Below are 20009 nucleotides of genomic sequence, written 5' to 3' on the forward strand. Positions count from 1 at the left end.
TGAAAAACTGACAACCATGCTGTTGTCATATCCATGTGCTGAAACATACACTTGCTTGTCACTTGGCTCCTATTCTTTGTTTTAAAAATTGCACAGGAAGCCTTGTTTGAAAGTTTAGCTGTGAAACAGCACATTAGCAGTTGAGTTGTTAAGCAGACAGTAACAGCAGCATGTACCAGAAGTGACTGTTGCTGGGAATCAACTGGCAATTAAATTTACAAAGTGTATAAGGTACTGAATACATTGAACACCAAAAAGCACCAGAGAAAATCATCTTTAAATATACACTGCAGTTCTCTAATTGGGTCATCATGTGCATCCCCCCACTATAGCTGAGTGATAATTTACCATAATTAGGGGAAATCTTGTGGCATTTGGGGTGTGGATTTATCGTCAAGAATGATAAATCAGCCAAGGGAAGTGTGGTGGGAGTTCCCTCCAGCCGGACTTTCATATGCCAACATCCTGACCTACACAGCATGTATGTAGCAAATGAAGTGAATGTGCACTGCTGCTCCCACATTCCAAACTAAAGCAGCATGGATGATTGATGGTGGGCAGTTTTCACCAATCTCCCCTTCCCTCTAAAGTGCTCTGTGCTACCCAAGAATATGTCCCTGAGGGTCATGCAGCCCTCGGGGACATATTTTTTTGATAGCACAGGGAGCTGCAGAGGGAAGGAGAGATTGGTGAAAATTGCCCCCTCCCACATGAGCACCCATGCTTTAGTCTGGAACTGGGCAGCTGTACATGGACTTCCACTATTGCACATGCCCTGCACTAGTATGGATGTTGACCAGCAGCCATAATGCTTTATAAATGGAGCCGTCAAGATCTGACCTCACCTTCTAGTTGTATAGTATCTTAGAACCAATCTGCAAAGAACTACTTTAATACAGAAGCTGGTATTTCCGTCACCGGTCCTACCAGGGTACCGCTCCTCTTTGCTACTGTTACCTCACTCAACACCACGCTCACTTGGGGGTGGAGTCTAAAATGGCATCAACAGGGTGGAACTGAATGGCTGACACCATATTGACCTTGCAATAAATCCCTCTTTGCTGCTAGGATTTTAACTGTTGTGTTAGTAGGCTACTTTCCCTAAATTAGTTTTGGCACTTGTCAAAACAGGACTGGAGATCTCAGCCTTTTATGCTGACAAAAGCCATGTGAAACAGAAAGTTAGTTTGTCAGGTACAACAATATGCTGCTCTTATTTTGATCTCCAGTCTTCATCATTATTAACTTGAAAGACAGTAACACCATTCTGTAATTAAAAGTGGCTCTGGCAGCTCCAGTACCTGAATGGCAACAAGAGAATGTATAAGAGCAGCTAACTTTTTTGATATTAAAAACCAGGAATGTTTTTAATAAAAGAGAATAGGAAGAAAGTGGGGAAAGGAGGTCATTTTCACATAAGAGACTTAAATCAGCTCCCAGCATGCATGTAAAACTTGCATTAGCTGGGATGTACATTCATATTTTCTTCCATTTTCTTCCCTGATTTAATTCTTATACAATACAAAAAGCACAAAAGGGGCTCAAATGAGCTTGTTAGTGTTACAATGGGAAGGGCCCTGAGATAAAGCTACAGTATCGTGTATAAAAAGGAGCAACTTCAATTCAAGTGTGGCACAGTGAATCGAACACCCAGATTAATCACAACAGAGTTAAAATGTGGATTTTAATTGAAACTGCTATCTGAGAAAGCAACTATATCATCATTGTTGCTCAATCAACTATGCCACAAGACAACTACCTTCTAGTTAAAACTCCAAGTCATTCACCACGGATTTTTCTGATCGGTGTATCATTCACTGCATCTGTATCTCACTGCCCTTCCATAACAGAACTCAGGGCAGTGTTCAAAGGATTACCAGGCAATCTCCTTTCAAGAACTTGCTAGGCCCAGACCTGCTTAGCTTCAGGAGGCACCAGTGTAGCTGCAGCCTCAGCAAGCACCAGTGCTGGACTCCCCAAGTGAGCAATGGGCTCCCATGCCCCCCTCCCACAATGGCACCCAGAAAAGCTTACTGGGCAGTGGATGCTCCTTCTTGAGCACTGCTATACACAGGTAGAGCAGCATACTCTTCTAGATTTCCAAGGTATTTTAGCTCCCTGATGTGTGTGAACTAGGCTGGGCAGCAACTGCCATCTGGACCTTAGGTATGTCTCCATGGCCTGACACTCTCGTGAAAGCGTGGTCTGTGGGAGAAGGGATGTCATCGCACATTATTAGCAATTCTGCCTGATACCCCTGTCCCCACCGATGGTTCTTCTCATGAGTTGTGAAGGGGTACCCATGGCCTTACACTCTCATGAGTGAGCAGGAACAGCATCCATCCTCATCACAGAGGAGGGATCTCACCTTTCATTTTTGGTAGTGCTGATCCTGCTGCCCGGCCCTTCTCATGAGACTACATGTGAGCACTGTAAAAAAAATTCCCCTTAGGGGATGGGGCCACTCTGGGAAGAGTGAGACAGTTCCAAGTTCCCTCTCTAGCATCTCCCAGATAGGGCTGAGAAAGACTCCTTCCTGCAAACTTGGTGAAGCTGCTGCCAGTCTGGGTAGACAATACTGAGCTAGATGGACCAATGGTCTGACTCGGTATATGGCAGCTGCTTACGTTCCTGTGTTCCAGGGCAGGATATCTCAGGAACCTACAGTAAATGGACACTGCAATTCCAGTTGTGGGCTTTGCTGCAGAAGCAAGAGTATATACTGCTGCTGGCCTCCGTCACCAGGACAGTTACCAGAGCCCAATGTGAGTCCTTCAGAATGCCTCTTGTAGAGCTAGCTCATTGTTTTTGCTTATGACTGCTACAGTTTTGATTGTTCTGATTATTAGTCTTTTTAGCAGCATGTGAATATGCAATTGGTTAAAGATATATCAGGCTCTTGGATACTAAGTTTATAACAATGTTTTTAGGTGGTTCTTTGTCATACTTATGAATTATATTCAGGTAATGCTAATTATTTTATATATATTGTACTTCATTACTGCTATTACTTTTTTATATGATGATGATGATGATGATGATGATGATGATGATGATGATTTCTATTCTCTTTTTCAAACAAAATTTTTCTCAAAGCAGTTTACAAAGCAAATGGAAAGATGGTTTTCTAACCCAAAAGGGCCTTCAGTCTAAAAAGAAACACAAGGGAAACACCAGCAACAGTCATTAGAAGGGTTATATTTTTGTAAGGGTTTTTCTCAGCTGCTGTGGGAAGACATTTCCTGTGGGTTATCATCCCGTGCTTGCTCCAGAGAGGCAGGACTTAAGCAAATTAATTAGCAAGCCTATAAATGCCCCAGGAGGATAGCCCCTCCCAGTTTAGTTAGTCCTGCAAGCTTCAGAGCAGACAAAGCACAAGCCTTATCCAGTCTTTGCTTCTTCTACCCTGTTATTTCCATCTACTTCTTTCTTCTGCTTCCTTTTACTTGATTCTGCTTACCCCCCTATGCTTTCCTCTTCAAATCTGTGTTTTTAAAAAAATCACCTTTCTTTGCTCTTCTGCGCCCCTGGTGGCGCAGTGGTAAAACTGCTGCCCTGTAACCAGAAGGTTGCAAGTTCGATCCTGACCAGGGGCTCAAGGTTGACTCAGCCTTCCATCCTTCCGAGGTCGGTAAAATGAGTACCCAGAATGTTGGGGGGCAATATGCTAAATCATTGTAAACCGCTTAGAGAGCTTCCAGCTATAGAGCGGTATATAAATGTAAGTGCTATTGCTATTGCTTCTCTGACTTTCCCTCTTCCTCTACCCCGCCTGCCTCATGGAGTCTCGCAAGGGCAGCTTGTTTCAGGGCCTTTTGCCCAAACCGATTAAGGCTTTGGAGGCATCTAAGAGTAGCCACCGTTCCCGCCACTGCATGGCAACACACACAGCTGCAAGCAGCCTGCTCCAGACCATTGCGTCCTTGTTGGGTGCGGCCAACAATGAGGAACTGCAGGGCTCTCCGGGTGGCCGGCAGGGGGCCTCAGGAACCTCGGAAAGGGGCAAGGGGGACCACGAACGCCCAGACTCCCCAGCCTGGACCCAGAGCAGCAAGCAAGGGCATTGGGGAGATTGACTGCCCAGCCACGGAGCTGTCAACTGGGCAGCGGGGACGCCCCTCCCCCACCCAAGTGGCACGCTGAGGGGAAATCAAAACAAGCTTCCACAAGACTCCAAACAGCAGCAGTGGCTTCCTCATGAGTAGCGGCCTTATTGGAACTCCCTGCACTTTCCAAAGGTGATTGCTGCTCATTGCACTCCACTGCGGATTCCGAGGAGGAGGAGGAGGGCCGAGGGACCCTGGGGGGGAGCCATTGAGGCATTCTCCAGACAAGGAACCAATTGATCCATCCAGCCCCCTTTACTGGTTCCAATTGATCAGGGAGCCCCAGATCAGCCCACCCCTCGGGGAGCAGAACCTACGTGTCAGACCCAGGAGTCCCATCCCACCCCTCGGGGTGGTAGTACCTTCCAACTGGCGCCAATGTGTTTCATCCATGTTTGCAGACGTGTTTGAATACCAGCACTTGAATAAGCTGTGCCATAAGCAAAAGAGGCATCCTAGATCTCCTTCATCATCTTCATCAGTCTCAGACCTCAGCTTCTCCTTCCCCTCCACTGAAGAAATGAAGGAAGGGTCAGAAGCATAGGCATTATCACAAGATGTCCAAAAAACGTAGGGACCAAAAGGGGGGGGGGAACCCCTCACACCCATTCGTCGAAGGATTCAGACTATAACACCCCTGATCCTCTTCCGGGCATACCCAGGGAACCTTGTCTCCTGCCAAATTCTCCTTCAACCCCATCTGGCCCTGTTGGTCCAGACAAGGACCCTGCAGACCCAGACAACGATCCGGACTCCACTGAAGAAGGGCAATGGTCTGGTGGACACCCAGCAGAACCTGCTACTCTCCCACATAGATTATTCCCGTCTGATGGCTTTTCTCACCTTTTTGTTAAGGCACTCAAAACTCTGGGTCTATCACTTGAGGGTTTACAGGGCTCTTCACCCAACAAAAGAGTCTCTGGTATTACCTACTACTACTACTACCCCAGAACGCTTGTTTCTGTTGCCTGAGACTTTCTCTGAAGTTCTCAAACAGGAATGGCTGGCCCCTGTGGTCCACTTCTGCCTTGGCCAATACACATTATGCCTTTGTCCCATGTTGTGGCCCTAACCTCTGGGGCAGTCCTGCCACGAGATGGGGAGTCAGTTTTGAAGGACCCTACAGAGAAAAAACTTGAGTTCCAGCTAAAGAAAAACACTGAATATCTCTCTCTCTCCATTTGAGCCTCAATCACTGCTTCCATCATTTCCAGAGTGTCACTGCTATGGATGGATGAATTGCTGCAGACCCTTCCTCCAGAACTGGCAAGGCTCAGACAACTCGCCTTGAAACTGCAGAGAGCTCAGGCTTTCATTGCCAATGCAACCTTAGACTCAGTGCACTTTGGAGCCAGGGCCACTGCTAATACAGTGGTTGCCAGGTGCTCTCTTTGGCTAAAGGACTGGCCAGTGGACGCGGCATCACGATCCAACTTGGCCTCTGTCACCTTCATGGCTACCAAGCTTTTTGGGGACAAGGCTCTCAAAGATATCCTCATTGAGATGAAAGATAAAAAGAAGACGGTCCATCAACCGCTAAGAAAGACGAGAAGTGCTCTTTTCGCAGACCTAACCACTCCTTTCATCTCTTTCATCCCTGTTTTTGAAACTCTGGGAGAGATAGGAATAACCAATCACAACGCAACAACTGGGGCACAACTAACTTCTCAACAAGACCAGGCACCCCTAAACAACAATTTGGACAACACGTTAAGCCCCGTCAGACCTCATGATGCCCAAAGTGTCGGATGTTGCCTCTCTCAATTCTTTCACAGTTGGGAGAGCTCCATGTCAGATCAATGCGTGCTAGATACTGTACTTCATGGCTGTGAAATAGAACTAATTTCACCACCCAGGAACAAGTTTCTGCCAGCACCTCACTCCAGGTCCCCCAAAAAACATGCAGCCCTTCTACAAGCCATCGAGCAACTAGTAGTCATCTCTGCAATAGAACCAGTACCTCATCCTCAACACTGGCAAGGCAGTTACTCCATCTTGTTTACAGTGCCCCAAAAGGACGGGACATTCAGGGCAGTGTTAGATCTCAAGTATCTAAACAGATGGATATGCAAACGAAAGTTCCGTATGGAGACATTACGTTCTATCGCAGAGAACCTCCAACACTGAGATATTCTATCTTCAATCGACTTGACAGATGCCTACCTCCACGTGCCTATTCACCCACACTCCAGACACTTCCTTCGCTTCTTCTACCAAGGGTGACACTTTCAATACATGGCCTTACCCTTTGGCCTCTCATCAGTGCCACGGATATTCACAAAGATCATGGCCCCACTAGTGGCTCATATCTGACTTCAAAAGGTCTGTTTTTCTATCTGGACGACCTGCTCATCCAATCAAGAGACAAAGCAAAGCGGGACGTGGCCATAACACTCAAAGAGTTGGACGCCCACAGCTTTCTAATAAACAAATCCAAAAGCCATCTCCATCCAGCTCTCAGCCTTCAACATCTCAGAGTCATCATCGACACCACAAAAGACAAATTGTCCCTGCCTCAGGAACACTAACAGAAGCTCCTGGACTTAGTACAGAGCATCTTATCCAGGGGATGGCTTCAGTCATGACCTTAGCACAACTGCTGGGATTGATGGTGTCAATTTTAGAGGCTGTACCATAGTGGTGTGCATGGACTGTGGAGGCGTGGTCCGATGCTGGGGGGTGTTGCTTTAAGGGTGGGGGGGTTGTACTTACGCCTTCTGCCACTTTCCCCCCTCTGGCACCACATTTTTTAGCACAATCTTTCGGGCGGCAGCATTCCTCCCTGCCGCCCCTGCCCCCTTGTTGTTCCTCAAATCTGGAAGTAATACGGGCGCATGCACCCGCCGCCACCATGCACGTCACAGTGACATGCAGGATGCGTGCGGCGGCGGGAGCATGCTCCTGTATTACTTCCAGATTTGATGAACAACAAGGGCGGGGGCCGGGAGGAACGCTACCACCCCAAAGATTTCGCTAAAAAATGGGGCGTCGGGGGGGGAATGGTGGGAGGGGTAAGTACAACCCCCCCCCCCGCCCTTAAAGCAACACACACCCAGCCAGAGGTTTGTTGAACTGCTGGACAAGTGGACCAGTTCGCAGGCCTCCAATATGGCCTGCGAACTGGTTCGTGAACATCCCTACTGGGCACACTTCCACCTGCATCTGCTGCAATGGTTTCTGCTCCCTTTCCAGGACGACATTGCTCACAAATGTCTCAGACAGCTCTCCTTACCTTCCCATCTGAGGGACTCCCTATGTTGGTGGCAGGAGCTATCCAGCCTGGACAGGGGGAAACCATTTCTTGACACACACATACACACGGGTGAGCCTGTCCACGGACGCCAGCCTCCACAGCTGGGGAGCCCATTACCTCTCCAAGGCAGCACAAGGCAAGTGGACAAGGGGAAAATGAACACACAGCATGAACTGGCTTGAACTGAGGGCCATTCACTTCATGCTCCTTGCTTTCTTCCCTCTATTCCACAGAAAGGATGTCTTGGTCCAAACAGACAACATGACGGCCAAGGCACATATCAACAGACAAGGGGGGACCAGGTCCAGTCCCCTCCATCAGGAAGCGACTCTCCTTCTTCACTGGGTGGAACAACATCTACATTCACTACTGGCACACCATGTCAGTGGCTCCACGAACATACAGGCTGACTGGCTGAGCAGACAAGACTTGCATCCAGCAGAATGGAGCCTCAATCAGAGGGTCTTCAGACTGCTAACCAGGAAACTGGGGCTCCCAGAAGTAGACCTGTTTGCGTCCTGCCTCAACAACCAGCTACCAAGGTTTGTCTCCCGCTTCCCGTGTCATCTAGCAGAAGACGTGGATGCCATGTCAGCCCCCTGACCACCAGCCCTGCTCTATGCCTTCCCTCTGGTTCCCTTACTGAGCAGACTCCTTCATTGCATTCGCTTTCTGAGGGCATGAGTCATCCTAGTCACCCCCTACTGGCCCCAGCACCCTTGGTTTGTCGAGATCCTACATCTCGCAGAAGACGGTCCATTCTTCCTCCCAATATCAGAGGATCTCCTCAGCCAAGCCACCATTTATCATCACAACCCAGGTTGGTTCAGGCTTGCGGCGACTGAGCGGAGCCTCCTCAGCAACCAGGGATTCACTTCACCTGTCCTGAACACCTTGCTGGCTTCCAGAAAATCTTCCACCAAGCGGGTGTACCAAACCACATGGAGGGCCTTTTGTTACAGTCCAGGCCTGATTTATATACTAAATCTGCTCATTAGCTAGCATACCAAATTAGGCCTGGCTCATAGTGTCACCAAGTGACCAAGTTCTTTTATATGATGACCATGTAGGATCTGGGCGCAAGGAAGAAAGGAGATCAAACCAATCCTCAAAGATTCAATGGGCTTTATTGAGTATAAAAGACTAACAACATAATCTAGCAAAGCAGAAAGCAGAACACTCTCTCAATATCAGCAAAAGTATTTAAACAGAACATCCTAACCACAACCAGTGTTCCTAACTACCATATGTGTGTGCAATTAAATCTTCCTAGAGCCTAATACAATTCAGATACAGACAGAAAAGGGGGGGGGAGGAAGGCTAAGGGCAAGTATGGTTTGGGGGATCAGACATTAGTAGGGGGAGAGGTGAAGGGGGGAAGGGGAAGGGGAAGGGATGAGGGGATTCCAGGCTTGTAGGAGCAGCATATTTACCGGGATCAGAGACTTGAGAGCGCAGGATCTTTCAGCTGAAGGAGGCCTCTGGCTGGAGACAGGAGTTGTTGCAGTGCTCAAATCACGGCTGAGAGTCAGAGCACCATGGCTGGGGGAAAGTCTTGACTTCTCACTGTGCAATAGAAGTCACAGACAGTTCCTGTCCATGGACAGAGTTCCTGCTTCTGCCCCGCGGCTTAGTAGCAAACTCTGAGATGGCATGTGAGCAGATCTTGTTGTAGGCACAAGATTGCTTGTAGGAGACAGTTCCTGTCCATGGACAGAGTTCCTGCTTAGCCCCGCAGCTTGGCAGCAAACTCTGGCATTGCTGTGAGCAAATCTTGCCCGTAGGCATAAGTCTGCTAAACTCTCTGTCTATTAGCCTCCTTCTTTATAGTGCATTCTCCTTTGATCTTTCAGATCTCATAGGACCTATTCAAATCTCATCCTTTCCTGGGTCCCCCCAAAAGGTGACAACTTGCTGCTACCTTCTGGACAATGTCTTTTTTTTAATTATTCAGGATATTGGCCAGTCCAGAGAGATCTCAATCTCATCTTCGGTAAACTGTGAGCTTAGAAAGGGAGGGGGAGCATTGCCCAAAGCAAATTTGCATCTCAGAGCTGCAAATGGCATCTTCCCAAAAGGTGTTAAAAGTCAGGAGTTAGTGAGAGAATTTAGTTGTGAGACAGCAATTACATTATTTCTTGTGTACCTCTGTCTAGTGTGTAATTATAACAAGAGAATATTTAAAGTAACATGGCTAGGGCAGAAGCATCAGTGAGGTAAGAATTAAAGTCTACAGGCGGATCTCTGTATGCATCTGCCTATGTTGAATCTCTATAGAGAGCGATTGAGTTAATCGTTGGCAAGGATTAACACTGGCTTCTTGCAACAGGAGGGGAGATCAGCCCCTGGCAGACTTTTCCACAGACATTGTGAGTCACATTTTAGCATATTGATTAGCTCAGGCCTAGCCCTTTTGTTTCTGTGAGTACTCATTTCACAAAACAATGCTGGATTGCCTCCTGCTCCACAGAGCAGTTAAGATCTAGTATGCCAGTTCACCTCGAGTTCAGGTATTATTTCATTCCTTACTATAAAATGAAATCAGACACAGGCCTATATTTCACATACTTCTGAGTTGGTACCTCTGGTTCTGATATGTTTATGGACCGTCCATAACACTTTCTGCAGTGGTGCGGAAAGAAGAAGCTGGAGCCCCTCTGCTGCTCACTGTCTGAACTTCTCTCCTTCCTGCAGAACAGCCTGGACAAAGGCCTCCGTGCCAATACCATCAAAAGACATGCAGCAGCGTTGGGACCTCTACTGTCCAAGTTCAAGGGGAAACCTATTCCCTCACATCCTCTCCTTAGATTCTTGAGAGGAGCCACATTGACGTCTCCTCCAGTGATACACCGATTCCCTACCTGGGAATTCTATAAAGTACTAAGAGTACTCCATGCACCTCCCTTCGAGCCCATCTGTTTGGTGCCTCTCCAAATATTATCCATGAAATTGGCTTTCCTCGTGGTGATTACCTCCGCTAGAAGGCTCTCAGAGCTTAGGTCATTGTCAGCACATCCCAAGTTCTGCATACTCTCACTGGACTCAGTGACTTTGATTCCTAATCCCTCTGTGTTGCCCAAAGTGTCATCAGTTTTTCACAGGTCACAAAATCTGGTCCTCCTGTCTTTTTCTCCCAATCCATCTCATCCAAGGGAAAAAGACTGGCCCAAATTGGACATCAGACGATGCCTAAAAACTTACCTTTCCAGAACCACTTCCTTCCGTTCTACAGATTCTCTTTTCATCACCTTCCTGCTGGCTTCCATGGGCCAGCCAGTCTCATCTGCCACACTAGCTCGTTGGATAAAAGCCTGCATCTCATTGGCCTACAAGGTCCAGCATTTACCACCTCCTCTCTGGCTTACGGCACACTCCACCAGGGCAGCAGCTACTACAGCAGTGTTTTCCACCAATGCCCTGCTGGAAGAAATGTGTAGGGCAGCAAACTTGGTCCTCTCCATCAACCTTCACCAAACACTATACAATTGATTTGATGCACTCCTCATGAGCTGCATTTGGCAGGCATGTTCTTCAACACGTTCTTTCTCCCCAGTAGCCCAGATGTGTCCCTCCCAGGGTCTTTTCAGCTGTGGTATGTCCCACAGGAGATGTCTTCCCACAGCAGCTGAGAAAGGAGCATTGGTCACTTACTGTGAAGGCTTCTTCTAGCTGCTGTTGTGGAAGACATCTTGACCCACCCGTCACATCGGGGCTACTGGGCACGTTTCTGGTATTGACTATTTTCTTGTTCTTCTGTTCTGACTAAAAGCATAGCTGGACAAACTAAACTGGGAGAGGCTATCCTACCGGGGCATTTATAGGCTTGCTAATTAATTTGCATAAGTCCTTCCTCTCTGGAGCAAGCACGGGATGAGAACCCACAGGAGATATCTTCCATAACAACAACAGCTAGAAGAAGCCTTCACGGTAAGTGACCAATGCTCCTTTTAAAAAATTATTGTATGGAGTCGCTCTCATATAGCGTGTATCTTGTATTTCTGATATTTATAGTGCCCCAAGGAAAATTATGTCAAAAGACATTAGGACCTGTGTTGTGTTTAAACTATTTTCTGCACCTACTGGATATCTCATATTTCGATTTGTGGTGTTACCTTCTTGTGTGTATGTGCCATGATATACACAGCCATAGCACTCAAATACTATTAATAAATAACCTCCTCCTTTGGTACTGAGCAAATAGACTTTCAGCCTCTTTCTCAGTTTCTAGTATGTTACTGCATGTGCCTTTGAACAAATAACCTAGTTTATATCAGCACCTTTCATCCCACAGGATTACTCCGGTTCACGATTGTCAGCAAAGACTTGATAATCCTGAGATGGAAATCATGCAAAACAGTTCAGAGGAACCTCAGAAATGCTAAAACTGGACATTGAAACATCTAATTAAAATATGGACTGTTGCCCCATAGGTTAACTTAGGTGTGGCTCTTTTCATAACACCATGGCTTGTTATGATTGTTTAAAAGGTAGGTTCTGGTCTGTGCAGAGGCAATTTTGCTTATTATCATTATTCTTTCAATAAGACAATATAGTGGCAATGATCTATGCATTCTCCCTTACTCCAAACAAGATTTTAAGACCTCTTTAATGCATAGGTAAAACAGACAAAAATAACAATCAACAACTTGAGCAAATGCATTTTTAGTGCTAAAACATCATTGTCAATGCTCTATCTCAAACAGCTGGAAACTCTTGAGATTAAATACAGCCACTGACACTAAATAACCAATCCAAGAACAGGGGAGAGGAGGGAGGAGGAGATGACTCTGCAGAACCACAAAAAATAAACCTTTTATAGCCCAATGCATTTCATTGCCTCATTCATTTCTTTCCTAACATTAATAGTTAATGAGATAGATAGAGCATTGACAATGATGTTTTAACATTGAAACATGTTTGCTCAGGTTTGTAAGATCTTTGTTTTTATCTGTTTTACCTATACATTAAAGAGGTCTTAAAATGTTACTATTCTTTCATTTTTATCTAGTGTTTCACTGTAGCATAGGCCCAAGGTTATAAATTCAGGAAAACCATAATCAATTTTAAATAAAATATTTTATGACTGGGCTGCCACTTTTCTACTTAATTTTAATCTGGAGGATCTATATCGGGAGCCAGCCGTGCAAATATTGGAGATTCAGGAAATAGGCAAAGGAGTTGGCAAGTAAGGTAAAAAGCAATAGGATTTGTGGAAATAACTATAGAGTGTAAAGGAACTTTATTGCTAAAAATAGTGCTTATGCTGGAGGCAATCATAACTCTTTCCTTTAGTTCTCTCCTTACATGGACATATACGAGATTTATAAATCCCTATGAGATTTATAATCACAATATTTAAAAGAGAATCAATCTGCTCTAAAAGATGTTACCTTTATGCTGTTGATTAAAACTCATATTTTGGACATGGATATTAAATTACGTCTATAATTCCATGTTAAAATTGCAGTGGGACTCTGAGATAGATTACCATAATTATTTATTAAAATCCTGATAGATCTCTCAGTGTTTTATCAGTAGATATCTATTTTTAAATGGAAATGTATCTTCTAGAAAGAAATATTTCCATTCTTAGTCATTTGTATAGTGCTGGCCAAGACTGCTAAAGATGCTGCCCTCTGATTTTCTAAAACTTCATATAAAAATCTCACATCGCACATATTTTCTCCATAATTTTCTAAACTGATTAATGTGTAACAGTGGAATGGAAACTCTATGGCCAGGGGTGTAGTAGAGGGGGGACGCGCAGGTATGGAGCGCTGATACTTCTCAGCTTCTCTGGCAGTTTGGATGGGCATGGCCACAGGGGCTGTCACGCACACTGCTGAATTTGTAACTGCATCACTGCCTGCGGCAAATACAAAAATAGCAATTTGGCTAAAAGTTGGTCCAAGTCCAAGAACCGTGGGGATAAGAATCCTGATTGACACTCGAGACTGGAAGGGCATAGTAATTTAGGCTGAATTTGTCAGAACATGTGGAATCTAACAGATCATGAGCCCAAGCAACTCAGCATCAGGAAGTCAGCAGTCAATTGGATTCTCAAGTTCAAGTCTGCAGGCATGTAACATCATGGTCAAGTAAATACAGAAGCAGGGCTGAGTTGGTGGCAAATACAAGGGCTATTCAGATATTCCTTTTCAAAAGCTGTACTCATGTACAGACATCAAAAGTGGGTGCAGAAGTCCCATCAATCACTCCTTCCCAGGTTACTCACGGTTACAGCAGTCTTCTGAACAGACTATCACCGTAAGTGTGACGGCAGATGCTTCTATGATCAGCAAGTACTAGCATGTATTTATGGGCCATTTATGACATTTATCATGCATCTTTATGACAAAAACATTGAGGCTATATGCTTCTTTGGAATCCATAATGAGGTTTTCAATTAAGGCCATATTTTACAGAAAACCTTTTTAAAAAATGAGTTATACCTAGGATGTATATTATTTAATTTTTTAAAAAATACTACCTTTTTTGTGCAGAAGTAAGGAAGTGCTGCACTATGATGAACATATGATACTCTCCAGTGCCAGCATCCTGCAATGTAAACAACAATAAACCAGCAGTGGGGTAGAAAGAAAGCAAATATTAGTCTTCTTTCACAGCATCTGGCAGAAAGTAAAATACGGGATTCCAAAGTAGTATTTTGCAGAGGGCCTATTTATCCCTTAGTGAAACCTCAGGAAGGAAAATAATGGAACTATTAGCAACTTAGGCCCTGTGGTTTTCTTGTCACTCCCAGAGTAATTCAGCTTGAAACAGCATTTTTCCCCATGTGGCTTCCTATCCATTTATCACTTCTTTCCATTGCAATGTCTTATTCTACCTGGTACAGTTATTTAGAAGTCTGAACTTAACTTCTGGGGGCAAGTTCATCATTCCTAACTTGTTCTGAAGTAAAATAAGGACCTCTCAATACCCTCTGCTCCTAGGTATAGAAGTGTTTTTAGAGCTACAAGAATGCCATCAATTTGTTATTTTATTCACAATTCAGTGTAGAGAATTAAAGTCAAACAGTGATTTAGATAACATTTGTGGGTTAACTGTCAGGGTTATAATATGGAGTGCAGCACATGCACACCCACACACAACAGAAGACAACACAGACAGCTGAAGCAACAATATTATGTCTTAACTGTTTTAATATTAGGACTGTGTCTGGATACATAACACTGGCATACTATTTGAATCAACCTGGTAGTACTACTGACCTAAAGATATGTTATTACCAAATCTGAAGTAATTGTAGTCCTATTCAGACATTATTATATATGTGCATACAGGTGTCTATATACATGTAAATGTTTTTTGTATTAATGACTCTATGAGGCTGTTCTCATGAGCAGCCTAGCCTGGAGCAGCCCTGAGCTAGGCTGCTTGTGTGGAGCTCCAGGAACCCCGTTAATCCCAGCATTCCCGCCTATCCTAACCCCAAACCCGGCTCTTAGCCAAGGTTAAGGGAGCAAGCACCCTGGCTGCTGGGATTATGGAGCCCAAGAAGAGACAGAGACGGGTACCTAGACCACCCATCTGACCAGGCTCATCATGCGATGCATTGTGGGATATCTGGAGGCTGGGAAAGCGAGTCCCAGCCTCTGTTGCTCTGTGCTGCCAGGAGCAGCGCAGGGTGTGTGTGTGTGTGCGTGTGTGTGTGTGTGTGTGTGTGTGTGTGTGGCTCGCGTGCTGAAGAAGCAACCATCCATCAACTTGAGGAAGGTAGATTGAATCCTGCCTTCCCTCCCCACTGCCCACCTGCATGGTTGTGTGAATAGCCCCTACGTATGTTCACTTTAAAAGTGAACTTGGGTAGAGGTTCTGCAACTGTATGGTACAGATAGGAAGGTACATACATTGAACATGTGTGAATAACCATTTGTTCATACAGATCTATACATGAGTAAACCATACACAAATTGTGCCTCCATTGAACATAATGAGGTTATCCACACAATCAAAAACTGAGGCGGGTCTCACGCTCAATGAGACCCGCCTCCAGAGGGTTTGTGGGGAGAGCCAGCTAAGCCCGCTCTCCCTGCAGATGAGCAGCAAGCCCTGCCTGGGTGGCCACTGCAGCCGCCTACACAACTGCCAGCTCCGTCACGGATCCAATGGGGGCTTGGAAGTTTGGGGGCCGCGCGGCCCCTGGTAGTTCCAGCATGCCCTGCGCAAGCGTGCTGGGCATGCTGGAGAAACCCCCGAGCTGGGAGGCTGCTTTTTAGCCTCCCGATCAAGGGTCTACTCGGGAGTTGCTGCGGCACGGAGCCGCGCTGAGGCAACCCACGACCCAAAAGCTGTGGTTAGTGAAGTGCTCGCTCCGCTAACATCAGCTAAGGGGAGGGGGAATTAGGGGAGTTTGCTACTGGGAGCCATGCAGCTCCACTAAGAGCTGGCTAGGCTCCCTTAGCCCCCTTTTAGTGGACTGTGAGAATCTTCCCACTGTGCTTTACCTGGGTTTGGGAGTTGTGTGTGCTGCCAATATTTGGTTGTGTGGAAGCAAGATAAAGAGGAAAACCTGGGTAGCTTTTCCTCCTACCTTTCTTCCACACAATCATTTCTACCCAGGTTTTCCTCTCAACTTGCTTCCATACTACCGAAAACTGGGAGCACACACAGCTCCCAAACCCAGTTATAACACAATTTTTGATTCTGTGAATGACCCCAATATGTGAATAGGGCTTGTGAGAGAGAACAAGGTTTGGCAGGCAGATTTGCTGTAGTCGTATAATATCCCTGCTAGTCCATCTTTTATAGCGCCTCTATATTCATGGAGCCATCTATATTCTATATGCCAGGATTTATGATATCTTACTATTTACATTCTTGTAGTAATGATAACATAGCCACGAAATATTTTGCATGTAGTTTTAGAGTATTCAAGGCAGAAGTGGCCTATGTATCAGTGAATCAGGTGGAATATTTATAAATGGAATACTCACTGACAAACAGTAACAAAGAGATCATGTAATATGCATCAGTTTTTACTTTGGCTGCTGTTGAATCTTGTTAGAAGTTCCTAATAGCCCACACATTGACTGCAGTTTGATCTGAAATAAATAATTGCATGCTGTCATGGAATTTTCAGAAAATTGTTTCAGCATTTTTGCAATTTCTTACATGAATATGTATCTTTATTATTTATTTTATTTTATTTATATACTGCCCTTCCAAAAAATGGTGGTATAGAGGGGGTGCATGTGTGTCAATTGATAAGTTTTAATATATTCTAGAATCCTGAGTTTTGTTATGTATGCCTATTCATCACTTTGTTCTTTTAGATGCCAGGTAGAGACCTTTTTGTTCCCTCAGTCCTTTTAAATTTTGATCTGATTTTAACTGATTTTTTAAAATGTCTTTTTAATTGTTTTGTATTACATTTTGTATTTTCTCCCCCACTTTTTAAAAAATCTGTTATGATTTAAATGTGTTGTGTGTTTTTATCTCACATTTTAATGTTGTGTTGTGAACCGCCCAGAGAACAATTTGTTATGGGGCAGCTAACAAATAAAGTTTATTATTATGTATTAATTATTATTGTTATTATTTTATTATGGTCAAGACAAACAAGTAGAATTTTTCCTCACCTTTTCCCTGGCTCTGCATACATCTTAGTCTTTCTCCCAATAAATTTCCTGCACATAACATAATCCTGTTATGGCATTTTGAACTTTATATATATCTTGCTGTATGTTAGACCTACTTGCACAAGAAGAACCTTCACTCCACTGTCTTCCCACGAGAGGCCTGCATGGCCCAATCTCTCCCTGCCTTTTGGCAGGTGGTGAAGATCTGGATCTTTAGGCCAGCATTTGGGCTAGGGTGTGTTTGCTACTGCTCGCTATCTTGTGTTTTATGAATGCAATTAGTTTTATGCAGTTTTAGTGTTTCACGTAGTTTTTTTCACTTTGTAAGTGACCTGGTGAGCAGGGGGCCTCCCACCTCCAAGAGTGGGATAAAACTCCTGAAAACAAACTGGTCCTGATCAGTGTTCCCTGTAACAGGGATTCTCAGATGTCATGGACTACAACTCCCATAAGCCCCAGCCAAAGGCCACTGTAGCTGAGGATGCTGGGAGTTAACAACATCTGGGAATCTCTGTTACAGGGAACACTGGTCCTGAGCCTGCCAAGTCTACCTACATTCTGGCTTCTAACAGGGCTGTAAATTCTTGCTAGAATGCCAAGATCCTCACTTTTCATTTTGTAAAAATTGAACATTTAACAACCACTTAAAAGATAAGCTTGGAATCCTGAGGGTAATATGCGATAAAGATGCAAAACCAATTAAAAAGATGCCCAGCTTAATAATTGTTTTTGAGATCTATGCCCATTTCATAATTTTTGAAGGGCTAACTATAACTCAGCCTCCACGGCCCAGTTCTTGCTCTGATAAGGCACGACTTAATACTGCAGCCTGCTAAAATTCAGGCGCGAACATATAGAAAAAAACCCACTAAGACTTGACTGAATGTGCAACTGAGTAGCAAAATGCTTATACTTCAGTTGCTTTGGCCGCTATAAAGCCCTCTAATAATATTGTCAAAAAAGGAGCTTAGCAGAATGGTTGGCTGGACACAAGGTCCCCATATGCTCAGCTAGACAATACTGAACCTTTCTAATGGCTCACATCATAAAAAATAATCATCACCACTGACACTAATTGGTGCCCTTGTTGGCACGGAACAACCAAGGTTTAAAGATGATAACCAGCACTAATTTTGGTCCATGGGGAGAGTTTTCCCAGGTCAGGGTTGCTGCATATTGATTGATCAGCTCAAGGAGTTTGCACTGCCACTGGCTATGTTTTCCTTTGTGTCTGTTTTTCTCTGATTTATGATTGCTAGAGCCTGTCTTTGCAGCTTGCTGGGGGAAAACAAAATTGTACCCTATTCAACTTAGCTGTATAGCTGAGGTCTTGGAAAAACCATTCAAGAGAGAAAAATGGGGCATCTAAGTTTTATCAGTACAAATCAGAAAATCAAGTAGTTTGTCTCCAATCAGCTGGATTTTGAACCTCTGCTCAAGGCATGAAATATTAGACTGCCCATTTCTCCCAAATAATTTCCTCAATATAGTGTTGATATATGTTTATAATTGCCTCAGTGTAGCAAGCCATATCACTACTATATAAATACAGTAATCAAAGTATGTTATAAATAGAGTATAATAAACTGGTTCTGGGACTGTTCACTGCAATCTTGTGCACCATTCCTAGGCCCATTTTCTTTCTGCTGTGTGGGACAGCCTCTATTCTCTCCTGCCTTTCACTTCTATAAGAGAAGGAACAAATGAGATTCTTCTCTTCAACCGGCAGAAGAGAGCAGAAATGAATGCAGGAAAAGCCTGAACAAAAGGTTCACAGGGTCAGGATAGTGAGCAACAGAAGAGAAAGAACATTCTGGATGGGACTCATAATCAGCACCTGCTGAGACATTTGCTCTCCTTTCTCTTCTCTGCTCTAAGTTTTGTATTGTGTCTCATTCTCTTCCCACCTCTGTAATATCTAGGAAAAGAAGAGTGCAAGTAAATTTCCACAGAACATGCTTTACCACTATGCACACAGCACAGAAGATAAAGAGGGCTGGCTCCTGGTAAGGTAGTACTCTTCTTTTCGAACTGAGGAAGCCCAAACAGGAGAGATACTAGCAATAAGCAAATTCTATAGCCCTCTTCAGACATTATCAATCATAAGCATGAGTGCTGCTTGTGCGGGGGAAAGTAACCTTGATCAATCAAAGTTGCAGCTCATGGGGATCACCAGCCCTCACACTTACAGCACCTCCACATTCACACAAACACTGCCATAAGTTGGTGCAGAATGCAGCTGCCTGGGTTCTCTCTGGAACTGCTCATTCTAAGCATATTACGCCTATTTTGAAAGAGCTGCACTGGTTGCCAATTTGTTTCTGGATCCAATTCAAGGTGCTGGTTATCTATATTATTAATTCTCCAAGACGGGCCATGCGTGGGGACGTAGTAGAAAGGAGGTGATTGGCTGACAGAGTTTGCAAGCAGAAGCACCTGATTAGGCAGTGGGGATTTCATATGCAGATAGGGAGAAGGAGCTTGTGAGAGCAGAAGCACCATGGTGATTGGGCAGTGGGGATTCCATATGCAGATAGGAAGGAGGAGCCTGTGGCACTGTGGTGATTGGGCAGTGGGGATTCCCTATGCAGATAAGGAGGAGGAGCCTATGACGGTTAAGGTCAGTTGGAATGCAACTGTTACTGGTTGGAAGATGTTCTTGATTGTAGAGGAGAGGAATATATATATATATATATATATATATATATATATATATATATATATATATATGGATAGCAGGCAGGGGTCTGCAAAAAGATGGGTTGTGAGGGAGGGAGGAGCCCATTCACGAGAAGGAGGCTGCTGTTGTGTGAATTAAATGAGGAAACAAGATGAACAAAATCTGTTAACTCAGGGAGGGAGGAAGAGAGAGAAAAAACATGGAGGGGGAAGAAAGAGTGGGGAAGAGCAAGTGGAGGAGAGAGAAAGAGAAAAAGAAGGGAGGGGGAAGAGAGACAGAAGGAAGGGCAAGGGACGGGCCTGAGCCTGTCAGCAGCCTGAGGGGAATGAGAGGCCATGGCAGCACTAGCAGCAAGGAAGGGCCCAGTC

The sequence above is a fragment of the Hemicordylus capensis genome, chromosome 2 (assembly GCF_027244095.1).
Source record: "Hemicordylus capensis ecotype Gifberg chromosome 2, rHemCap1.1.pri, whole genome shotgun sequence".
Taxonomy (NCBI): domain Eukaryota; kingdom Metazoa; phylum Chordata; class Lepidosauria; order Squamata; family Cordylidae; genus Hemicordylus; species Hemicordylus capensis.